General features: G+C 41.8%; 1 pseudogene; it reads right to left on the bottom strand.

The window, feature by feature from the left end:
- Window positions 1-859: 859 nt before the first annotated feature.
- Window positions 860-19,000, bottom strand: LOC106589706 (toll-like receptor 2; annotated as a pseudogene).
- Between the last annotated feature and the right edge of the window lie 234 nt (window positions 19,001-19,234).

Genomic DNA, 19,234 nt, shown 5'->3' with positions numbered 1-19,234 from the left:
CTGTTTGCAAAGCAGGAATTGTGCTTGCAATTTTGCAGACTTTGTTTAGGGATTTGGTACATGAGTTTCAGGTTTTGGTGACTGCGTTTCAAGTTCCAATTTTAGTGTGTAAACAATTGGGAAAAACTGTAATTGACTTGCTTAGTTAAACGTTAAATAAAATAAATGAAACAGTTTCAAATGCAAACCCACTAGATGTCCATAAGATGGCGTCAGAGCTTTCAAGATTGCAAATCACTTATAGGCCTACATTGATTTATTCTAAGGAAAGCTGCGCTGTGAAGGAGGATAGAGGACTTGAGAGACAAGAAAACTGACACATCATCATAACCGCCAGAGTTGAATGGCAACTCCAAGGTCGTGCTGTGAGGAAATGTATTGATTAATCAGTTTTATCCACTTGTACAAGCTTTCGGTATGTGTTGGACTTGGCCTTCTGTGGTTAGAGAGAGCTAAGGCTCACAGCCAGTGGATAGAGTAACAGATTAAAGCTTCAGTATAATGTTCTAAATGACTAGTCCGAGGTCTGATTTGTTCATTCAATTGTGAGTACCTTGGTTTTCCTTGTTTTTCTGTCTATCCGGAGTGTGGAGGGTTGAAGATAAGGGTTCTTTAATTGTCTGTTACTGAACATGCTCACAGTCCTGAGGCAAATACTTAATGATGTGGACTATGTAAAAGTACCAAGATGTCCCTAGTGCCACCGAAAACTCACAAATGTGTGCCATGATGTTCTCTCTGTCCCCTCTTGCTCTCTCTCTCTCCCTCTCTCTCTCTTTCTCTCTCTCTTTCTCTCTCTCTCTAATGAGGTAAGTTACAACTGTCACCCATAATCTGTCCGACTATCAGTCTCTTCCCCTCAGCATCTTGAGCACGCCCCCATGGGCACGCCCCCCACCCTCATCAACAGGGCTGCCGTGGAAATGGTCAAAAACTTCAAGTTCCTCGGCATACACATATCCGAGCAGCTGAAACGGTCAAACCACACGGAAACCGTGGTGAAGAAGGCATGACAGCGACTCTTCACCTCAGGATGCTGAAGAAAGTTGGCCTGTCCCAGAGTGCCCTCACAGTGTTCTACAGGAGCACCATTGAGAGCATACTGATCGGGCTGCATCTCAGCCTGGTACGTCAACTCCACCACCGCAAACCGCAAGGCTCTTCAGAGGGTGGTACACTCAGCCGAATACACCAGGTGTCACAGAAAGGCCAGGAAGATAATCAGGGATCCTAGCCACCTGAGCCATGGCCTGTTCACCCCGCTTCCAACACTAAGATGCAGGCAGAGCATCATGGCAAAAACTGGAAGACTGGCCAATAGTTTCTACCCCCAGACCATCAGGCTGCCCCCGCAACCCTGTACATGCGACTATTAAACTTCTAATCTAATCTTTACAGTCACAATGTATTTTATATTCCAATTTCCAGTTTACCATTATTTTGGCTACCATGGCTAGAAGAAGAAATCTCAGTGACATCAACAAAACACCAAACGTTCTGGCCTCTGTAGTTCCTTAAGGCTATCCTGTAACTCCATTGTTGACCACTTGGGGGCCACTGTCCTGTGTTGATGTGTGTTGTTTGTTTAATGTGCTAAATCCTGTAGAAGAAGAATTGTTTACATTCCAAAATGGTGAAAGTCACACTGTGGAGCTGCAGACTTGATCAAACTCCATCCTTCTTGCATTTTGTAGAAGCATTGTTATGGGATCGATATCATGCCAAATTTATTCGCAAATGTAAGTCACCAATCTACAAATATAAATCACTTTCCACAAATGTAAATCACTTTCCACAAATGTAAATCACCTTCCACAAATGTAAATCACTAATCCTTAAACGTAAATCACCTTCCACAAATGTAAATCACTAATCCATAAACGTAAATCACCTTCCACAAATGTAAATCACCAATCCATAAATGTAAATCACTTTCCACAAATGTAAATCACTTTCCACAATTGTAAATCGCTATCCATAAATGCAATTCGCTATCCACAAACAAACACCTTTTGATTTGTATTTGTATATCGAGGGCCTTAAGTAAAATGACTGCCATAAAGATTTGCACATAGGAGAGATATGCGCAAACATGACAGATATGGCAAACCTGCAACTCCATATTTGGAAGCACTCACACATAGAAAAAAGTTCTCACGTGTACAAAGTGATTTGTATTCATAGAAAAAAGGTTTGTACCCATAGAAAGCGATTTCTAAGCATCAATGGAAACTTTTTTTTCTTCGACTACAAATCGCTTTTTACCGTGATAATTTTTTTCTGTGTGAGAACTTCTTGTCTACACGTGAGAACTTGTCTTTTTCTTGTCGTCAAATCCCTGCCAAAAGTCAGGTGACCTAAGCGCTTCCAAATATGGAGTTGCAGGTTTGCCAAATCTGTCATGTTTGCGCAAATCTTTATGGCAGTCATTTTACTTAAGGCCCTCAATTTACAAATACAAATCCAAAGGTGTTTGTTTGTAGCTGCCCACTGCACTGAGGATAGGAAACTCTATCACCACCGATAAACCCACTATAATTGAGAATTTCAATAAGCATTTTTCTACGGCTGGCCATGCTTTCCACCTGGCTACCCCTACCGCAGTCAACAGCACTGCACCCCCCACAGCTACTCGCCCAAGCCTTCCCCATTTCTCCTTCTCCCAAATCCATTCAGCTGATGTTCTGAAAGAGCTGTAAAATCTGGACTCCTACAAATCAGCTGGGCTTGACAATCTGGACCCTTTCTTTCTAAAATTATCTGCCGAAATTGTTGCAACTCCTATTACTAGCCTGTTCAACCTCTCTTTCGTGTCGTCTCAGATTCCCAAAGATTGGAAAGCAGCTGCTTTCCCAAACTGCTACAGACCTATATCTATCCTACCCTGCCTTTCTAAGGTCTTCGAAAGCCAAGTCAACAAACAGATTACCGAACATTTTGAATCCCACCGCACCTTCTCCGCTATGCAATCTGGTTTCAGAGCTGGTCATGGGTGCACCTCAGCCACGCTCAAGGTCCTAAACGATATCGTAACCGCCATCGATAAGAAACAATACTGTGCTGCCGTATTCATTGACCTGGCCAAAGCTTTTGACTCTGTCAATCACCACATCCTCATCGGCAGACTCAATAGCCTTGGTTTCTCAAATGATTGCCTCGCCGGGTTCACCAACTACTTCTCTGATAGAGTTCAGTGTGTCAAATCGGAGGGCCTGTTGTCCAGGCCTCTGGCAGTCTCTATGGGGGTGCCACAGGGTTCAATTCTTGGGCCAACTCTTTTCTCTGTATACATCAATGATGTCGCTCTTGCTGCTGGTGAGTCTCTGATTCACCTCTATGCAGACGACACCATTCTATATACTTCTGGCCCTACTTTGGACACTGTGTTAACAACCCTCCAGACGAGCTTCAATGCCATACAACTCTCCTTCCGTGGCCTCCAACTGCTCTTAAATACAAGTAAAACTAAATGCATGCTCTTCAACCGATCGCTGCCTGCACCTGCCCGCCTGTCCAGCATCACTACTCTGGACGGCTCTGACTTAGAATATGTGGACAACTACAAATACCTAGGTGTCTGGTTAGACTGTAAACTCTCCTTCCAGACTCACATCAAACATCTCCAATCCAAAGTTAAATCTAGAATTGGCTTCCTATTTCTCAACAAAGCATCCTTCACTCATGCTGCCAAACATACCCTCGTAAAACTGACCATCCTACCGATCCTCGACTTCGGCGATGTCATTTACAAAATAGCCTCCAATACACTACTCAACAAACTGGATGCAGTCTATCACAGTGCCATCCGTTTTGTCACCAAAGCCCCACCACTGCGACCTGTACGCTCTCGTTGGCTGGCCCTCGCTTCATACTCGTCGCCAAACTCACTGGCTCCAGGTCATCTACAAGACCCTGCTAGGTAAAGTCCCCCCTTATCTTCGCTCACTGGTCACCATAGCAGCACCCACCTGTAGCACTCGCTCCAGCAGGTATATCTCTCTGGTCACCCCCAAAGCCAATTCCTCCTTTGGCCGTCTCTCCTTCCAGTTCTCTGCTGCCAATGACTGGAACGAACTACAAAAATCTCTGAAGCTGAAGACTCATATCTCCCTCACTAGCTTTAAGCACCAGCTGTCAGAGTAGCTCACAGATCACTGCACCTGTACATAGCCCATCTATAATTTAGCCCAAACAACTACCTCTTCCCCTACTGTATTTATTAATTTATTTTGCTCATTTGCACCCCATTATTTCTACTTTGCACTTTCTTCTACTACAAATCTACCATTCCAGTGTTTTACTTGCTATATTGTATTTACTTCGCCACCATGGCCTTTTTGCCTTTACCTCCCTTATCTCACCTCATTTGCTCACATTGTATATAGACTTATATTTCTACTGTATTATTAACTGTATGTTTGTTTTACTCCATGTGTAACTCTGTGTTGTTGTATGTTGTCGAACTGCTTTGCTTTATCTTGGCCAGGTCGCAATTGTAAATGAGAACTTGTTCTCAACTTGCCTTCCTGGTTAAATAAAGGTGAAATAAAAAAAAAAAACATTTTTTTTTAAACATTTGTGGAAAGTGATTTACATTTGTGGATTGGTGATTTACATTTGTGAATTGGTGATTTATATTTGTGGATTGGTGATTTACATTTGTGGTAAGTGATTTACATTTGTGGATTGGTGATTTACATTTGTGGTAAGTGATTTACATTTGTGGATTGGTGATTTACATTTGTGGATTGGTGATTTACATTTGTGGTAAGTGATTTACATTTGTGGATTGGTGATTTACATTTGTGGTAAGTGATTTACATTTGTGGATTGGTGATTTACATTTGTGGATTGGTGATTTACATTTGTGAATTGGTGATTTACATTTGTGGATTGGTGATTTACATTTGTGGATTGGTGATTTACATTTGTGGTAAGTGATTTACATTTGTGGATTGGTGATTTACATTTGTGGATTGGTGATTTACATTTGTGGTAAGTGATTTACATTTGTGGATTGGTGATTTACATTTGTGGTAAGTGATTTACATTTGTGGATTGGTGATTTACATTTGTGAATTGGTGATTTACATTTGTGGATTGGTGATTTACATTTGTGGATTGGTGATTTACATTTGTGTTAAGTGATTTACATTTGTGGATTGGTGATTTACATTTGTGGATTGGTGATTTACATTTGTGGTAAGTGATTTACATTTGTGGATTGGTGATTTACATTTGTGGTAAGTGATTTACATTTGTGGATTGGTGATTTACATTTGTGGATTGGTGATTTACATTTGTGGATTGGTGATTTACATTTGTGGATTGGTGATTTACATTTGTGGATTGGTGATTTACATTTGTGGATTGGTGATTTACATTTGTGGTAAGTGATTTACATTTGTGGATTGGTGATTTACATTTGTGGTAAGTGATTTACATTTGTGGATTGGTGATTTACATTTGTGGATTGGTGATTTACATTTGTGGATTGGTGATTTACATTTGTGGATTGGTGATTTACATTTGTGGTAAGTGATTTACATTTGTGGATTGGTGATTTACATTTGTGGATTGGTGATTTACATTTGTGGATTGGTGATTTACATTGGTGGATTGGTGATTTACATTTACAAATACATTTGGCATGATATTGATCCCTTACATTGTCTGAAAGTAAAATGAATCATAACATATTTGGCATTCAATTCATGATGATATTTTCTACGGATGATCGTTTTAATGAGATTTATGAATCTTCTTGATAGCCACATGGATATCTGTTCAGTGCATTTGATCTTGTCATGTTTTGGGTAATTATTTACATCGAATTTAATGCATAATGGTGCATATTTCTGTGTTCTTGAACATGTATACAAATACATGCTGTGTTATTATTGAGATTTAAGCCTAGTATTCAGCTAGCATAGAATAAGTCATACTCATTGTTATTTTCTTTCTATTTTTCAGTTTTACTCCTTTCAGTCACTATTACTTTACCTACGAAGAGGTGGCAATAAATCATCCTTCAACACTACAGTAGCTGCACCGGGTTTATCTATCTGCTGAACTTAAGAAGGGGACTCTTTAACGAGAGCAGAACAGTAAAAAGACACTCAACAATGATTGCATCCTCTAGAGGACAAGATATCCAGTCGGCTCTACTCTTTTGCACACGTCCAAAACAAATGTCAGCTTCGGAACGTAAGGGCCTTGCAACCAGGTCAGAGGTCAGTGTTCTCTTCATCTAAGTCATTAAGATGCTCCTGCAAGTCTACAGCAAGCTTGGCTACATTAGAACCTCATGCCAAGGCTGAAGAAGCACTAGCAAGAGCATCATACTAGAGGTGAAGGTTAAGAAAGCCCAGCTTAAACTGGAGGAGACCCATAAGGAGGCCACATTAGAGGCTCTTCAGCATGAAAAGGAGGCAGAGGCAGCCTTAGCCGAGGCTAATGTGTTTGAGGCAGCAGCGGATGCAGAATACCAAATTATGGACTTTATTGTGGAAGAATGTTGTCCTATTCCTTCAATAGAGTTTCAGACACTTGAAGTTTATTTCCAAAACGCTATATCCACATATTTTTTTACATTTGTGTTTTTTCATCAGAATTCTTTTAAAAAAATTCCCCCCTTTTTAGTGATATCCAATTGGTAGTTACAGTCTTGCACCATCACTGCAACTCCCATACTGACCACGGAGAGGCAGAAGTCGTGAGCCGTGCGTCCTCCAAAACACGACCTGCCAAGCCGCACTGCTTCTTGACACAATGCTCGCTTAACCCAGAAGTCAGCCACTCATATGTGTCAGAGGAAACACTGTACACCTGGCAACCGCATCAGTGTGCATGCGCCCGGCCCGCCACACGAGTTGCTAGAGTGCGATGGGCAAGGACATCCCTGCTGGCTAAACCCTCCCCTAGCCCAGACGACGCTGGGCCAATTGTGCGCCGTCTCATCGGTCTCCCAGTCGTGGACGACTGCAACACAGCCTGGGATTGAACTAGGATCTGTAGTGATGCCGCTAGCACTGCAGTGCCTTAGACCGCTGTGCCACACGGGAGGCCAGAAATTATTTCTAATGTGTACCTTCATGTGTGTGTAAAATATGACTGTTGTCATTGTCGTGTGTGTAGGTGGCAGGGAAGTCAGGCGCAGGAGAAACCAACTTGGTATAACTGGAGTAGTTTCATTATTATAAAACAAACTCCAAAACCAACATACATAAAAATAAACATGGGTAAACATACCCGTCACACACCTATACAAAATTCACAAACACATAACAGCAAACTATCTCCGACAAGGACATGAGGGGAAACAGAGGATTAAATACACAGCATGTAATGAATGGGATTGGAACCAGGTGTGTAGGAAGACAAAACAAAACCAATGGATAATGAAAAACTGATCAATGATGGCTAGAAGACCGGTGACGTCGACCTGCCGAGCACCGCCCGAACAAAGAGGGGCATCGACTTCGGCAGAAGTCGTGACAACTGTTTTCAGATTTTTTATTATTCGATTTTAGATGTGTATGAAAATGTGTCATATTTGCAAAACTCTATTTATCTATTGTTTAGCTGGAATGGAATGTTCGTATGCTGTATATCTGACTGTGATATGTGGTTGTCTCACCTAGCTATGTTAAGATGAATGCACTTACTGTAAGTTACTCTGGATAAGAGCATCTGCTAAATGTCCAATGTAAATGTTTTACATACAAATAACCCTTTGAGTCCTCCAATGATTCTTTGCAGTTAAAAAAATTGTTATTTCATATTTTAGTGATGATTAAAATATAGGGGTGGCGGCTCATTCAAATATTTTGCGGCGTGGTTTGGTCACTGCTTTTTTTTGTGCAACCGTGAGTGATAGTGTCAATCCAGTTGATCTCATCTGTTGTGTTATGCTCTGGGATAATACTTTATGATAATGGCCAGTGACGGTCTCTTGAGAAAGACTTACTTACGGCCTTGTGTCAATTGAGAACGGTTGACTAAGTCAGTAGTTCTTAAAATTCTCTTCTCAGGGAATCCAAACCATTCCAGAGCTAGCACACCTGATTCAACTTGTTCATAAACACAACAATAGAAATATGGAATTTTAACAATATAATATCGCTGTTAAACCAGAATAAAAAACCCTGTATGTTCTATAAAGAACCTTTGAGATTGAGAATGGTTCTATAAAGAACCTTTGAGATTGAGAATGGTTCTATAAAGAACCGTTGAGATTGAGAATGGTTCTATACAGAACCGTTGAGATTGAGAATGGTTCTATACAGAACCGTTGAGATTGAGAATGGTTCTATACAGAACCGTTGAGATTGAGAATGGTTCTATACAGAACCTTTGAGATTGAGAATGGTTCTATACAGAACCGTTGAGATTGAGAATGGTTCTATAAAGAACCGTTGAGATTGAGAATGGTTCTATACAGAACCGTTGAGATTGAGAATGGTTCTATAAAGAATCATAAAAATGGGTCTTATATAGCCCCAAAAAGGGTTTTATAAACTGGGTGGTTCGAGCCCTGAGTGCTGATTGGCTGACAGCCGTATACCACGGGCATTACAAAACATTTATTTTTACTGCTCTAATTACTTTGGTAACCAGTTTATAACAGCAATAAGGCACCTCAGGGGTTGGTGATATATGGCCAATATACAACGGCTAAGGGTTGTGTCCAGGCACTCCACAATGCGTCGTGCTTAAGAACAGCCCTTAGCCGTGATATATTGGCCATATACCACAAAACCCAGAGGTGCCTTATTGCCATTATAAACTGGTTATTTCTAGTTTGACAAGCTGTTTTCCGCAACAGATTTTTTTATTCAGTTGTCATATTGTCAGGTTTGCTAGCAACAAACTATTTAGCTAGCTTCTAGCCTGGTGTTTGATATGCAATGTAATCTCCTCGTAATGAACAGTCAGTGACAAGTGTCCCGACGAGAAGGCAAACTTTTTTAGCTATGCCAGGCAAAATTGGGCATATCAGCTCATTGTTATGGATATATCCAAATTAATGTCAATAGCAGTGGAGGTTGCTGAGGGGAGAACGGCTCATAATAATGGCTGGAACAGAACGAACGGAATGGCATCACACAAATGGAAACCACGTCTTTGATGTATTTGATACCATTCCACCTATTCCACTTTGGCCATTACCATGAGCCCATCCTCCCCAATAAATGTGCCACCAACCTCCTGTGGTCATTAGAAAACAGTTACTTTGCTGTTTATTCTGGCTGCAGAATAACACCAGAGGGATATGAACGTTGCCATATAGAACTAACAAATGGGCCACGCCCATAAATATGGAACTAATCGAACAAACGACTGGGTCGCGTCTCTAGCCACCAAAAGATATGAAAGTAGGAATTTATAAACTTATAAAAAATAAATTAGCAAAAAAAAAAAAAGGATTTCTATCAGTAAATGTGTGCTTTCATATTGTTTTCTTTGGCAGCTGTGCTATAATGGGGATAAACAGCTTAAACAAACGTACGGAGGTAGAGGTTGTGACTGTGTAGCTAGTTGGCTAGTTAGCAGCAAGCAAGGGATAAGAACGTTGCTACTTAGCATGGCAATGGAACATAAAGAACAAACAACTGGGTCACGTCTCTAGCACCAAAAAGATGACAAAGTATGAATTTGCTCATAAACATGAAATTATTCTTCCGGTAAATGTGTGCTTTCCTATTGATTTCTTTGGCAACTAATATAACTGGGATAAATTCCTCCGTTCTGTACATTACCTTGGACACATTTGTGTTGTCCATTATTTCCAATGTAGTGTTTATCCCTTACTGATAGAACCCTTGGAAATGGTTATTTAAGGCACCATACAGGTTCCATATTGAACCTTATGACCATGGTTCTTCATAGGACCTTCAAAAAAAGGTTCCATATAGCACCAAAAAGGATTCCACTATGGTTACAAGCCAACAAACCATTATTTGGCACATGATAAAACCATTTAGTTTTTGTGTGTTACTGTAACGGGTTATTAAATATCGATGTCACAAATGTATCATTTGTACATTTCTTTATAAAAAATGTAGTTATTTGTTACATTTAACTTTGATTTAATGTGAAACCTAGCAGTACTACTTATTTCTCTGACTGTGAGGCGGATACATGTACAGTATAAAGCATTTAGCAAAAAAATATTATTATTTGTTTCTCTGAAAAACAAGGCAAGGAGGGAAGGAGAGAAGAAGAGAGCAGAGAAGAGATATGGAGAAGAAGAGAGACCAACAGGTAGAAGAGAGAGAAAAAGGAGAGGAGAAGGAGGGAGAGGAGAGAGGGAGGGGAGTACAGTAGATAAGAACTCTGTATGTATTGTATGATGGACAGTAGAAGCTGTGTGAAGGCTTTAAATAATGTGATCTGAGAGCAGTGTGTCCCTATAGCATTGTAATTACAGCAGAGCACTGCAATTAGTGAAATGATATATACAGTACATGCTTCCTGTGCACTCTTATAATAATCACACACACACACGCTCTAACTCTACACTTTACTCAAGGTCTTCAGAGGCTGTGAAAACACAATACTGCGGCAAGTCTCTCATTGTAATTATTTCCTCTGTGTCAGTGTATGCCTTTGTTCTTGTGGTCACTGACTGCTGTACGGTTCAGCCTCTGTCTGTCTGTCTGTCTGTCTGTCTGTCTGTCTGTCTGTCTGTCTGTCTGTCTGTCTGTCTGTCTGTCTGTCTGTCTGTCTGTCTGTCTGTCTGTCTGTCTGTCTGTCTGTCTGTCTGTCTGTCTGTCTGTCTGTCTGTCTGTCTGTCTGTCTGTCTGTCTGTCTGTCAGCAACAATAAACACAGCACCTATTAGACAAATAACATCAACAATAAACACAGCACCTATTAGACAAATAACATCAACAATAAACACAGCACCTATTAGACAAATAACATCAACAATAAACACAGCACCTATTAGACAAATAACAGCAACAATAAACACAGCACCTATTAGACAAATAACAGCAACAATAAACACAGCACCTATTAGACAAATAACATCAACAATAAACACAGCACCTATTAGACAAATAACAGCAACAATAAACACAGCACCTATTAGACAAATAACAGCAACAATAAACACAGCACCTATTAGACAAATAACAGCAACAATAAACACAGCACCTATTAGACAAATAACATCAACAATAAACACAGCACCTATTAGACAAATAACAGCAACAATAAACACAGCACTCATTAGACTGTTACATCCTTTGATACAAACAATAACAACCATTTATACGGTGTGTGTGTGTGTGTGTGTGTGTGTGTGTGTGTGTGTGTGTGTGTGTGTGTGTGTGTGTGTGTGTGTGTGTGCCATGTGTGTGCCATACTTGGGCATGTATTTTAATGTGTGTGTGAGTGTGTCTGAATTCAGTGTGAGTGTGTCTGACCAGCATGCAATGATCAGATGAGTAAACTGGGTGTAATTCCTGTGGAATGTATAGCAGTGAGGCGTAGCTAACAGGGAACAAACACCATATCTGAATAATTCAACTAGAATGGGGACCTCCTAACCAGGCTACTGTTACATAACAGATAGAGGATACCATGGTCAACGAAGGAGACAGATATCAAAACACACACGCACGCGCGTACACACACACACTCAGGCACGCAGTGCATGCAAATGTCAAGGACAACGTCATGCTGCTTGCTTAGCAGTTACCGCTTCCCGTCGATCGGCTCATACAGTCTCCAACTCAGAACCTCTGCCTTGCAAACCCACATGACCGGCCTCCTGAAGCATTCCAACCCATTGCACTTTTGAAAATACCTTCTTCAATGGCACAAGGGGCGATACCTCAGGGTGAGGAGTGAGTTTCACACATCCCCATCTTTAATATTTCACCTTTTACACAAACAAGCACACACGCCTTCCCTCAGCTAGTCATACATATTTCACAGATGGTAGAAACCTAATCACGCATGTGTGCTGATGAGAGTGGAAGTGTGTGTGTGTGTGTGTGTGTGTGTGTGTGTGTGTGTGTGTGTGTGTGTGTGTGTGTGTGTGTGTGTGTGTGTGTGTGTGTGTGTGTGTGTGTGTGTGTGTGTGTGCGCGCGTGTGTGTGTGTGTTTGTGTGTGTGTGTGTGTGTGTGTGTGTGTGTGTGTGCGTGTGTTTGTGTGTGTGTGGAGAGGAGAGTGTGAGTCTCCTGAGAAGATTCAAACAACCCTGTGGATGGGAGGACCTAGCACTGATGTCTGTTCAACACGCAAACCGTGGCAGGGGTTACACACATGCACACAGACACATGCACACACACACATGCACACACACACATGCACACAGACACATGCACACAGACACATGCACACAGACACATGCACACAGACACATGCACACAGACACATGCACACACACACATGCACACAGACACATGCACACAGACACATGCACACACACACATGCACACAGACACATGCACACAGACACATGCACACAGACACAGAATAACAGTTTATTCAGTGACCTTTTGAGGTTTTTACAGGAGATCGCTCTCAGTGCAATGGAGGGCGGGCACACACACACACACACACACACACACACACACACACACACACACACACACACACACACACACACACACACACACACACACACACACACACACACACACACACACACGGGGGTAGTGGCTGAATAGGTATCTGGGTTTAGTAAATCTGGATCTTTAATAAATGTCAGTGAATGATACAGTTTGGTGAAGGAGACAGAGAATCCTCACATGAGTTAACAGAATAAAAGATATGATAATATGGCACATTTCCTTCAGAAAAACATCAGTAAACTATTGCACTCTTGCTGTCACACCCTGATCAGTTTCACCTGCCTTTGTGCTTGTCTCCACCACCCGCCAGGTGTCGCCCATCTTCCCCATTATCCCCTGTGTATTTATACCTGTGTTCTCTGTTTGTTTGTAGCCAGGTCGTCTTGTCTTGTCAGGTCTTACCAGTGTGCTTTCCCATCTTCTTGGTTTCTCAAGTTTCTGTTTCCTACTTTCCCCGATTCTGACCATTCTGCCTGACCCCCGAGCCTGCCTGCTGTTCTGTACCTGCCTGACTCTGCCCTGGATTACGGACCTCTGCCTGCCCTGACCGTGAGCCTGCCTGCTGTTCTGTACCTGCCTGACTCTGACCAGATTACGGACCTCTGCCTGCCCTGACCGTGAGCCTGCCTGCTGTTCTGTTCTGTACCTGCCTGACTCTGACCAGATTACGGACCTCTGCCTGCCCTGACCGTGAGCCTGCCTGCTGTTCTGTACCTGCCTGACTCTGACCAGATTACGAACCTCTGCCTGCCCTGACCGTGAGCCTGCCTGCTGTTCTGTTCTGTACCTGCCTGACTCTGACCAGATTACGGACCTCTGCCTGCCCTGACCGTGAGCCTGCCTGCTGTTCTGTACCTGCCTGACTCTGACCAGATTACGAACCTCTGCCTACCCTGACCGTGAGCCTGCCTGCTGTCCTGTACCTTACTGACTCTGCCCTGGATTATGGACCTCTGCCTGCCCTTGACCTGTCTTTTGCCTGCCCCTTGTTTGGTCAATAAACATCTGTGATTCTAGCTGTCTGCATCTGGGTCTTATCCTGAGTTCTGACACTTGCTCAACCTCCGGTAGGTTCAACGACCATGCTTTACTTGCAAGATCATGTGAATTTAATCTTGCAAACTAGCTAGTGTTTTGGTTCATTAGCTCGTCAGCTAGCTAATAGTGGCAAGTGGATAACTTTCTAGTTCAAATTAGGCAGACAAGGACAAGGATATGAATATTATGAACTTGTATTAATCATTGCAGGAACATTAAGACATTAGGATACAATTGCAAACAGACTTTGAAATGGAATAAAATGTATTCCAATCTACAGAGAGCCTACAGGTGTATTGTAGTCCACTACTATTTTGCTCAGGATTAGATATCCCCATTGACTGGTGCTTCATTGATATTGATATTCCAGTTACTATCGGGATGTCAAGTCCCCCTATAATTAGAACCATACCTGTGCTCTAACTTTGCATTTACCTACCCATGTATTTCAGCATCCATGTCCCCATGTTATTGCCTGTAAGCATTGCATACGGCATGCAGGGCATAACCCTAGCATGTCACAAACACATGTTCCTGCACTTGGCCATCACGTCCTATATGGTGCATACATACAGTACACCATGGAGATCCTTATAAATGACTAATTGCTAATTCTCTGTCATACAGGTTCTGCTACTGGACCACCATTACTTTGTAGAACACGAGTTAGCCAACTAATAATGTTGTGTAGTTGCATGAACAGTGTGCGCCAAGATTATGATAACTAACCCTGTACCCTTTCATCTGCATTATGTGACGGTAGAGATATTGTTGAAAATAGGTTTATTGTGTGAACAATAAAGGGCTCATAACATCCACAATATATTCCTAAATGATGTGTCTCTCAGTCATTTTTTCCTGCATGTTTATGACTATGTACTGAGAATGAAATGCAATCAGCAACATGAGCTTCCTCCTCTACCTCTCTGCAGTGCAGATTCTCACTGGCAGTAGACACAAGAACACATATTTGAAGATGACATTAGATTGTGAAGTTATCCCTAAATGCTTATGACAAACTATCTCCAGAACCAGCCATAGCCAGTGTTTTGGCTAATATTTTGAACACTAGCCTAAAGATGGAATGTGTTGTTGATTATCATTGCCTAGTTACAAGGTCACATTCACTTGGAGGTATCTGGATGTACTAATATATATAACAGATATAACAAGGAGCATCTTTGGCTGTATGCTAGCTAGCTGTATGTGAATAAACCACTCTTAGATGGCGTCTGTGATGATTTCTATAGTGGGTTTGCCTGGCTGGACGTCACGGTGGTGCAGACATAGCCTCCAGCCCTGCTACCCATCCAGCTCTGGCTGTAGCTCCCTCATGGCCCAGGGATCATTATGGTTGTTGTAGGAGATGGTGTCATACTGATTAGCTTGAGGCTCCCGAGTGGCGCAGCAGTCTAAGGCACTGCATCTCTGTGCTAGAGGTGTCACTACAGACCATGGTTCAATTCCAGGCTGTATCACAACAGGCCGTGATTGGGAGTCCCACAGGGCGGCGCACAATTGGCCCAGGTTTGTCCGAGTTAGGGATTTGGCTGGGATAGGCCGTCATTGTAAATAAGAATTTGTTTTCAACTGACTTTCCTAGTTAAATACAAAAAATCAAAGCTGCATGCCTGTTTCTCTGTTTGGTGTCGTAGAGATAAGCCAGGAAGAGGTACTAGGTATAGACCACTTGCCATCTGTGAACTTAGGTTTGGATTTTGTTTATCACCCACTGAATGAACCAAGCATTGCTGCAGTCACAATTAAACAAGTTATTATTCAGGTCCATGTAACTCAATGAAGGGAGAGAATGCATCACTATCTCATTGATAGCTGTAAGTTTGTTATTTCTTACTTGCAAGTGAAACACTTGCGATAATTGGCTCCTATAAGGAAATCTAAAGACTCGTGTGAGTTCTAGGATTGGGTAACACAGCTCTGGAGTGAGGTTGTGAATATATTGTTGCTGATGTCAAGGTACATCAACTGGGGTGTGTAAATGAATGTGTCTGGGTGCAGAGATTTGATACTGAGATTCCCTAACCATATTGTTAATAAAGACTTCACCTTCAAGACAGCTTGATAGTAGATTATGCATTCCTTCCGGACACTGGCTGTAGATTTTCAGATATTCGAGAGATGACAAGTGAAAGAACGGTGGAGTGTTTAGCGAGGGTTCGTCCATTTTATAGCTCTCTAATTGCTCCTGAAGGGATTTTATTTCCATACAGAATGAGATTTGTAAGGTTGACCAATCCCTCAAAGGCCCTGTCATTCATACTGGTCATTTGATTGTCAACTAAATCCAAATAGTTGAGTGACTGTAATCTTTGTCTTCTTTCCCAATGGGCTTTAGTTCATTTCCTCCAATCTCCAAGATCTCTAGTTTTTCCAAACCATTCTTGAAAGCACTATTCATGGTCAGGATACTATTTTCTACCAGGTTTAGGACTGTTAAGGCCTTTAAATCCTGGAAGACACAGTTTTCTAGATTACGAATTGTATTACTGTAAGTGGACAGTTCAATGAGTCTTGTAAAATGTGCCAAATCTGATCAGTAGATCATAGAGGCTTAATCTGTTGGGCCAGTAACTGAAAGGTTGCTGGTTCAAATCCCAGAGATGACAAGGCTTTGTCGATGTACCCTTGAACAAGGCACTTTACCCTAATTGCTCCTTTAAGTCGCTCTGGATACGAGCGTCTGCTAAATGTGATTGTTGATACTGTTGCAGCTGAGATCAAGGATTTCCCATGTGGAGAGCAAAGATGAAATCTTGTTGTGGCACAGTCAAAGATATGTCAGCTGCTTAAGAGATCTGAATGAGGACTTAGACAGATCAGACATATTATTATCTAATAAATCAAGTTTTGTTGGCTGACTTCAGTACTGGAGCAATTCCTTAGATACAAAACTGATGTCATATTTCAGTAGAAGTGTGCCCATTTCCCCATCTAGGTATGTGTTAGGCAATATCGGTTAGAACTTTGATATAGGGGTGTTTATTTTTCTCTAAATTAGAAAGTGCCAGAGAAGCTAACAAGGAGTTCAGGCCTTGCAGCCCCATACTCATACCCTCCAAAGACATCTGGACACCGTTCAAGTCAAGCTTGTACATGTCACTCAGAAAATACCTGTCCGTCACATCCCACTCCATGCTTCCATTTTGGACACAGTAGGAGAGGTCTACATTCTTAAGGTAAGGGAGAACATCTGCTGTGATACTGAACTTTTCCAATGGATTACAAGATACATCCAGCACCATCAGCCCTTTGGAAGAGTTTAATATTTCCATTGATTCAAAAGAGGTACATTTGTTCCTACTAATGTAGATTTGTTAAACATAAGAAGCGCTGAACATCCTTTAGAGGATGTATTTTGTTGCTGCCTAAGTTCACTACCAGTAAACTTGAGAGAGACTGAAGGGATAATGATTCAATAGTTATGGTCAGGTTGTTTTCCAGGTCCAGCGCTGAGAAGTTGGCCAGGCCCTGAAACATGTGGTCTGAGATGGTGGTGAGTTTGTTATAGCTCAGGTCTAGTTGTTGCAGAGCTAGAATGGTAGAATGCCCTGTCCTCAACATGAGAGAACACATTACTGGACATGGTCCTGAATTTGAGGACTTTTAGACCTTTAAACCCTTTGATCACTGAAATGTTATTACAGAAAATGTCTAAAGATCTCACTACTGGGGGAAAGTCTTCTGGTAGGGTGTGTAGGTTCCTATTTTCTAGAGTAATTTATTCTGAACAGGGGTGCAGTGTTTCAGTGAATACCCCCTTTAAGAAAGCCAGACATACAGCAGAAAGCAGAAAAAGCCATTCCTGGCAGCCATCTTGAGTTACAACACTAGGAACTAGAGTGGCTGGTGCACAACGTACTGTACATTGGAGCCTGGTGAGGTTCCCCTCAAGATGTTTTCACATCTAAAGTAGACAAAAAATAGATTTGTTTAAGGTGTTTGAAAGAGCTATAAAAATTATTGAAACATACAGTTCCTTGAAAAACTATTTACCATCTTAAATGTACATTTTAAAATGTTTGTGCCTAGTAAGCATTTGAAAATGTAACAGATGAAATCCGGTTTACAGTAAAAAAGATCTGACTTAATAAGGGGCGGTTACCCGGACACAGCCTAGTCCTGGACTAAAAAGCTAACTCAATGTCTAGGACCAGATTTAATCTATGTTCATGGAAACGAATAATGATCTACACAATTTACTTCACAACTTCAAATCGACTTTCTACATCAAAAACATCACTAACAATCAATATCTGGACTACCTCTAACAGGGGATCCAATGTATTAATTTACCTTACAAAACATTTTCTCTATTGTGGTAGAACATGCTTGACTAAAGCATTATGTTAAAACAAACCAGAGGAGAACCAGAGGAGAACCAGAGGAGAGGAAAATATCAGTATGTAAATAGGCGGAGGTAAATGCTGGTAAAAAATGCTATTCTGGAAAAGAGAACATCTTGTGGACAAAGACACTGCGTCACACAGAAGACAGGCAAGCCACAACAGTCATTCTTTTTTACTGGAAATCATCAGAAGAAGACGAGAGTGCTTTCCCCACCAGCATAGCACTGTGGAAAAGGTTGCCACCTCAAGCACAAAAAAAGAAGGGACACATAGCTCTGCCAGCTTAAGGGGGAGGTAAGGTGGGGGTGTTTGGGAAATGCTTCCTTTTAATAGATTATGATACACAAAGCACACACGTGTTCCTTAAAGGTTCGATACGGATCTCCCTGTTTTACTCCGAAATACAGAATAATTCAGTATTTCTAAGGAATGGGTGGCAAACTTTGATATGACTGACTGAATGAGGAGCTGAGAAAAAGTTGGAGGACAAATATGCGACATCAGATGATGGAAAAACATAACTAACTGCATGTCTGTTCCTTTTCCCACAACTTCCCTTGGAGACACACCCCAGACTGTTAGAGTGGAGGGTAAAATACTTTGGAATCTGAGACAGGCAAGGATGAAATGTCTGCCATCAGATCTTGTATGTGGGAAGACTCCTTCCTTAGTGGACCTGAAAAAGACACATGCGCCTGTATTCACATGTGTGTTTGTGTATGTGTGTTTATATGTGTGTGTGTGCGTGTGTGTGTGTGTGTGTGTTTATATGTGTGTGTGTGCGTGTGCATGCAGGCACATGTGTTTTTCAGGCCTGTTTGTGGCTGGCCAGTGTATTTCACACTAGAGGAAACAGGCTCAGCTGAAAGGGAGATCATGGAGGAAGTGCAGAGAATTACTCAGCTGAAGCACATTATAGCTGCAGCCGTTAGAGAGACAGGATGCATGCACCACACACAGAACCCTGCTAACAGCATTACCAGCAGCATCTTTGATGTTAGGCATAACAGATGACACAGAGGACTCCTGTTGCCTCCCAAGTGTGTGTGTGTGTGTGTGCACGTGTGTGACCTTGCCTGAGACTCCAAGACTTGTTTTAGCTCCCAGACCTACTGCTTAGGCTTTAGCGCAATGAACTAACATGGTACCGTGGCATGCAGGAGACCGGGTTCAAACCACGTCGATCACACCCTCTTCGGTTCTCACTGCGTATTCACCTGACAAAGTGACCATTTGAGG

The sequence above is a fragment of the Salmo salar genome, chromosome ssa28 (assembly GCF_905237065.1).
Source record: "Salmo salar chromosome ssa28, Ssal_v3.1, whole genome shotgun sequence".
Classification (NCBI taxonomy): Eukaryota; Metazoa; Chordata; class Actinopteri; order Salmoniformes; family Salmonidae; genus Salmo; species Salmo salar.
Note: the sequence above shows the minus strand (reverse complement) of the source record. Positions and strands in the feature narration are given on the sequence as shown.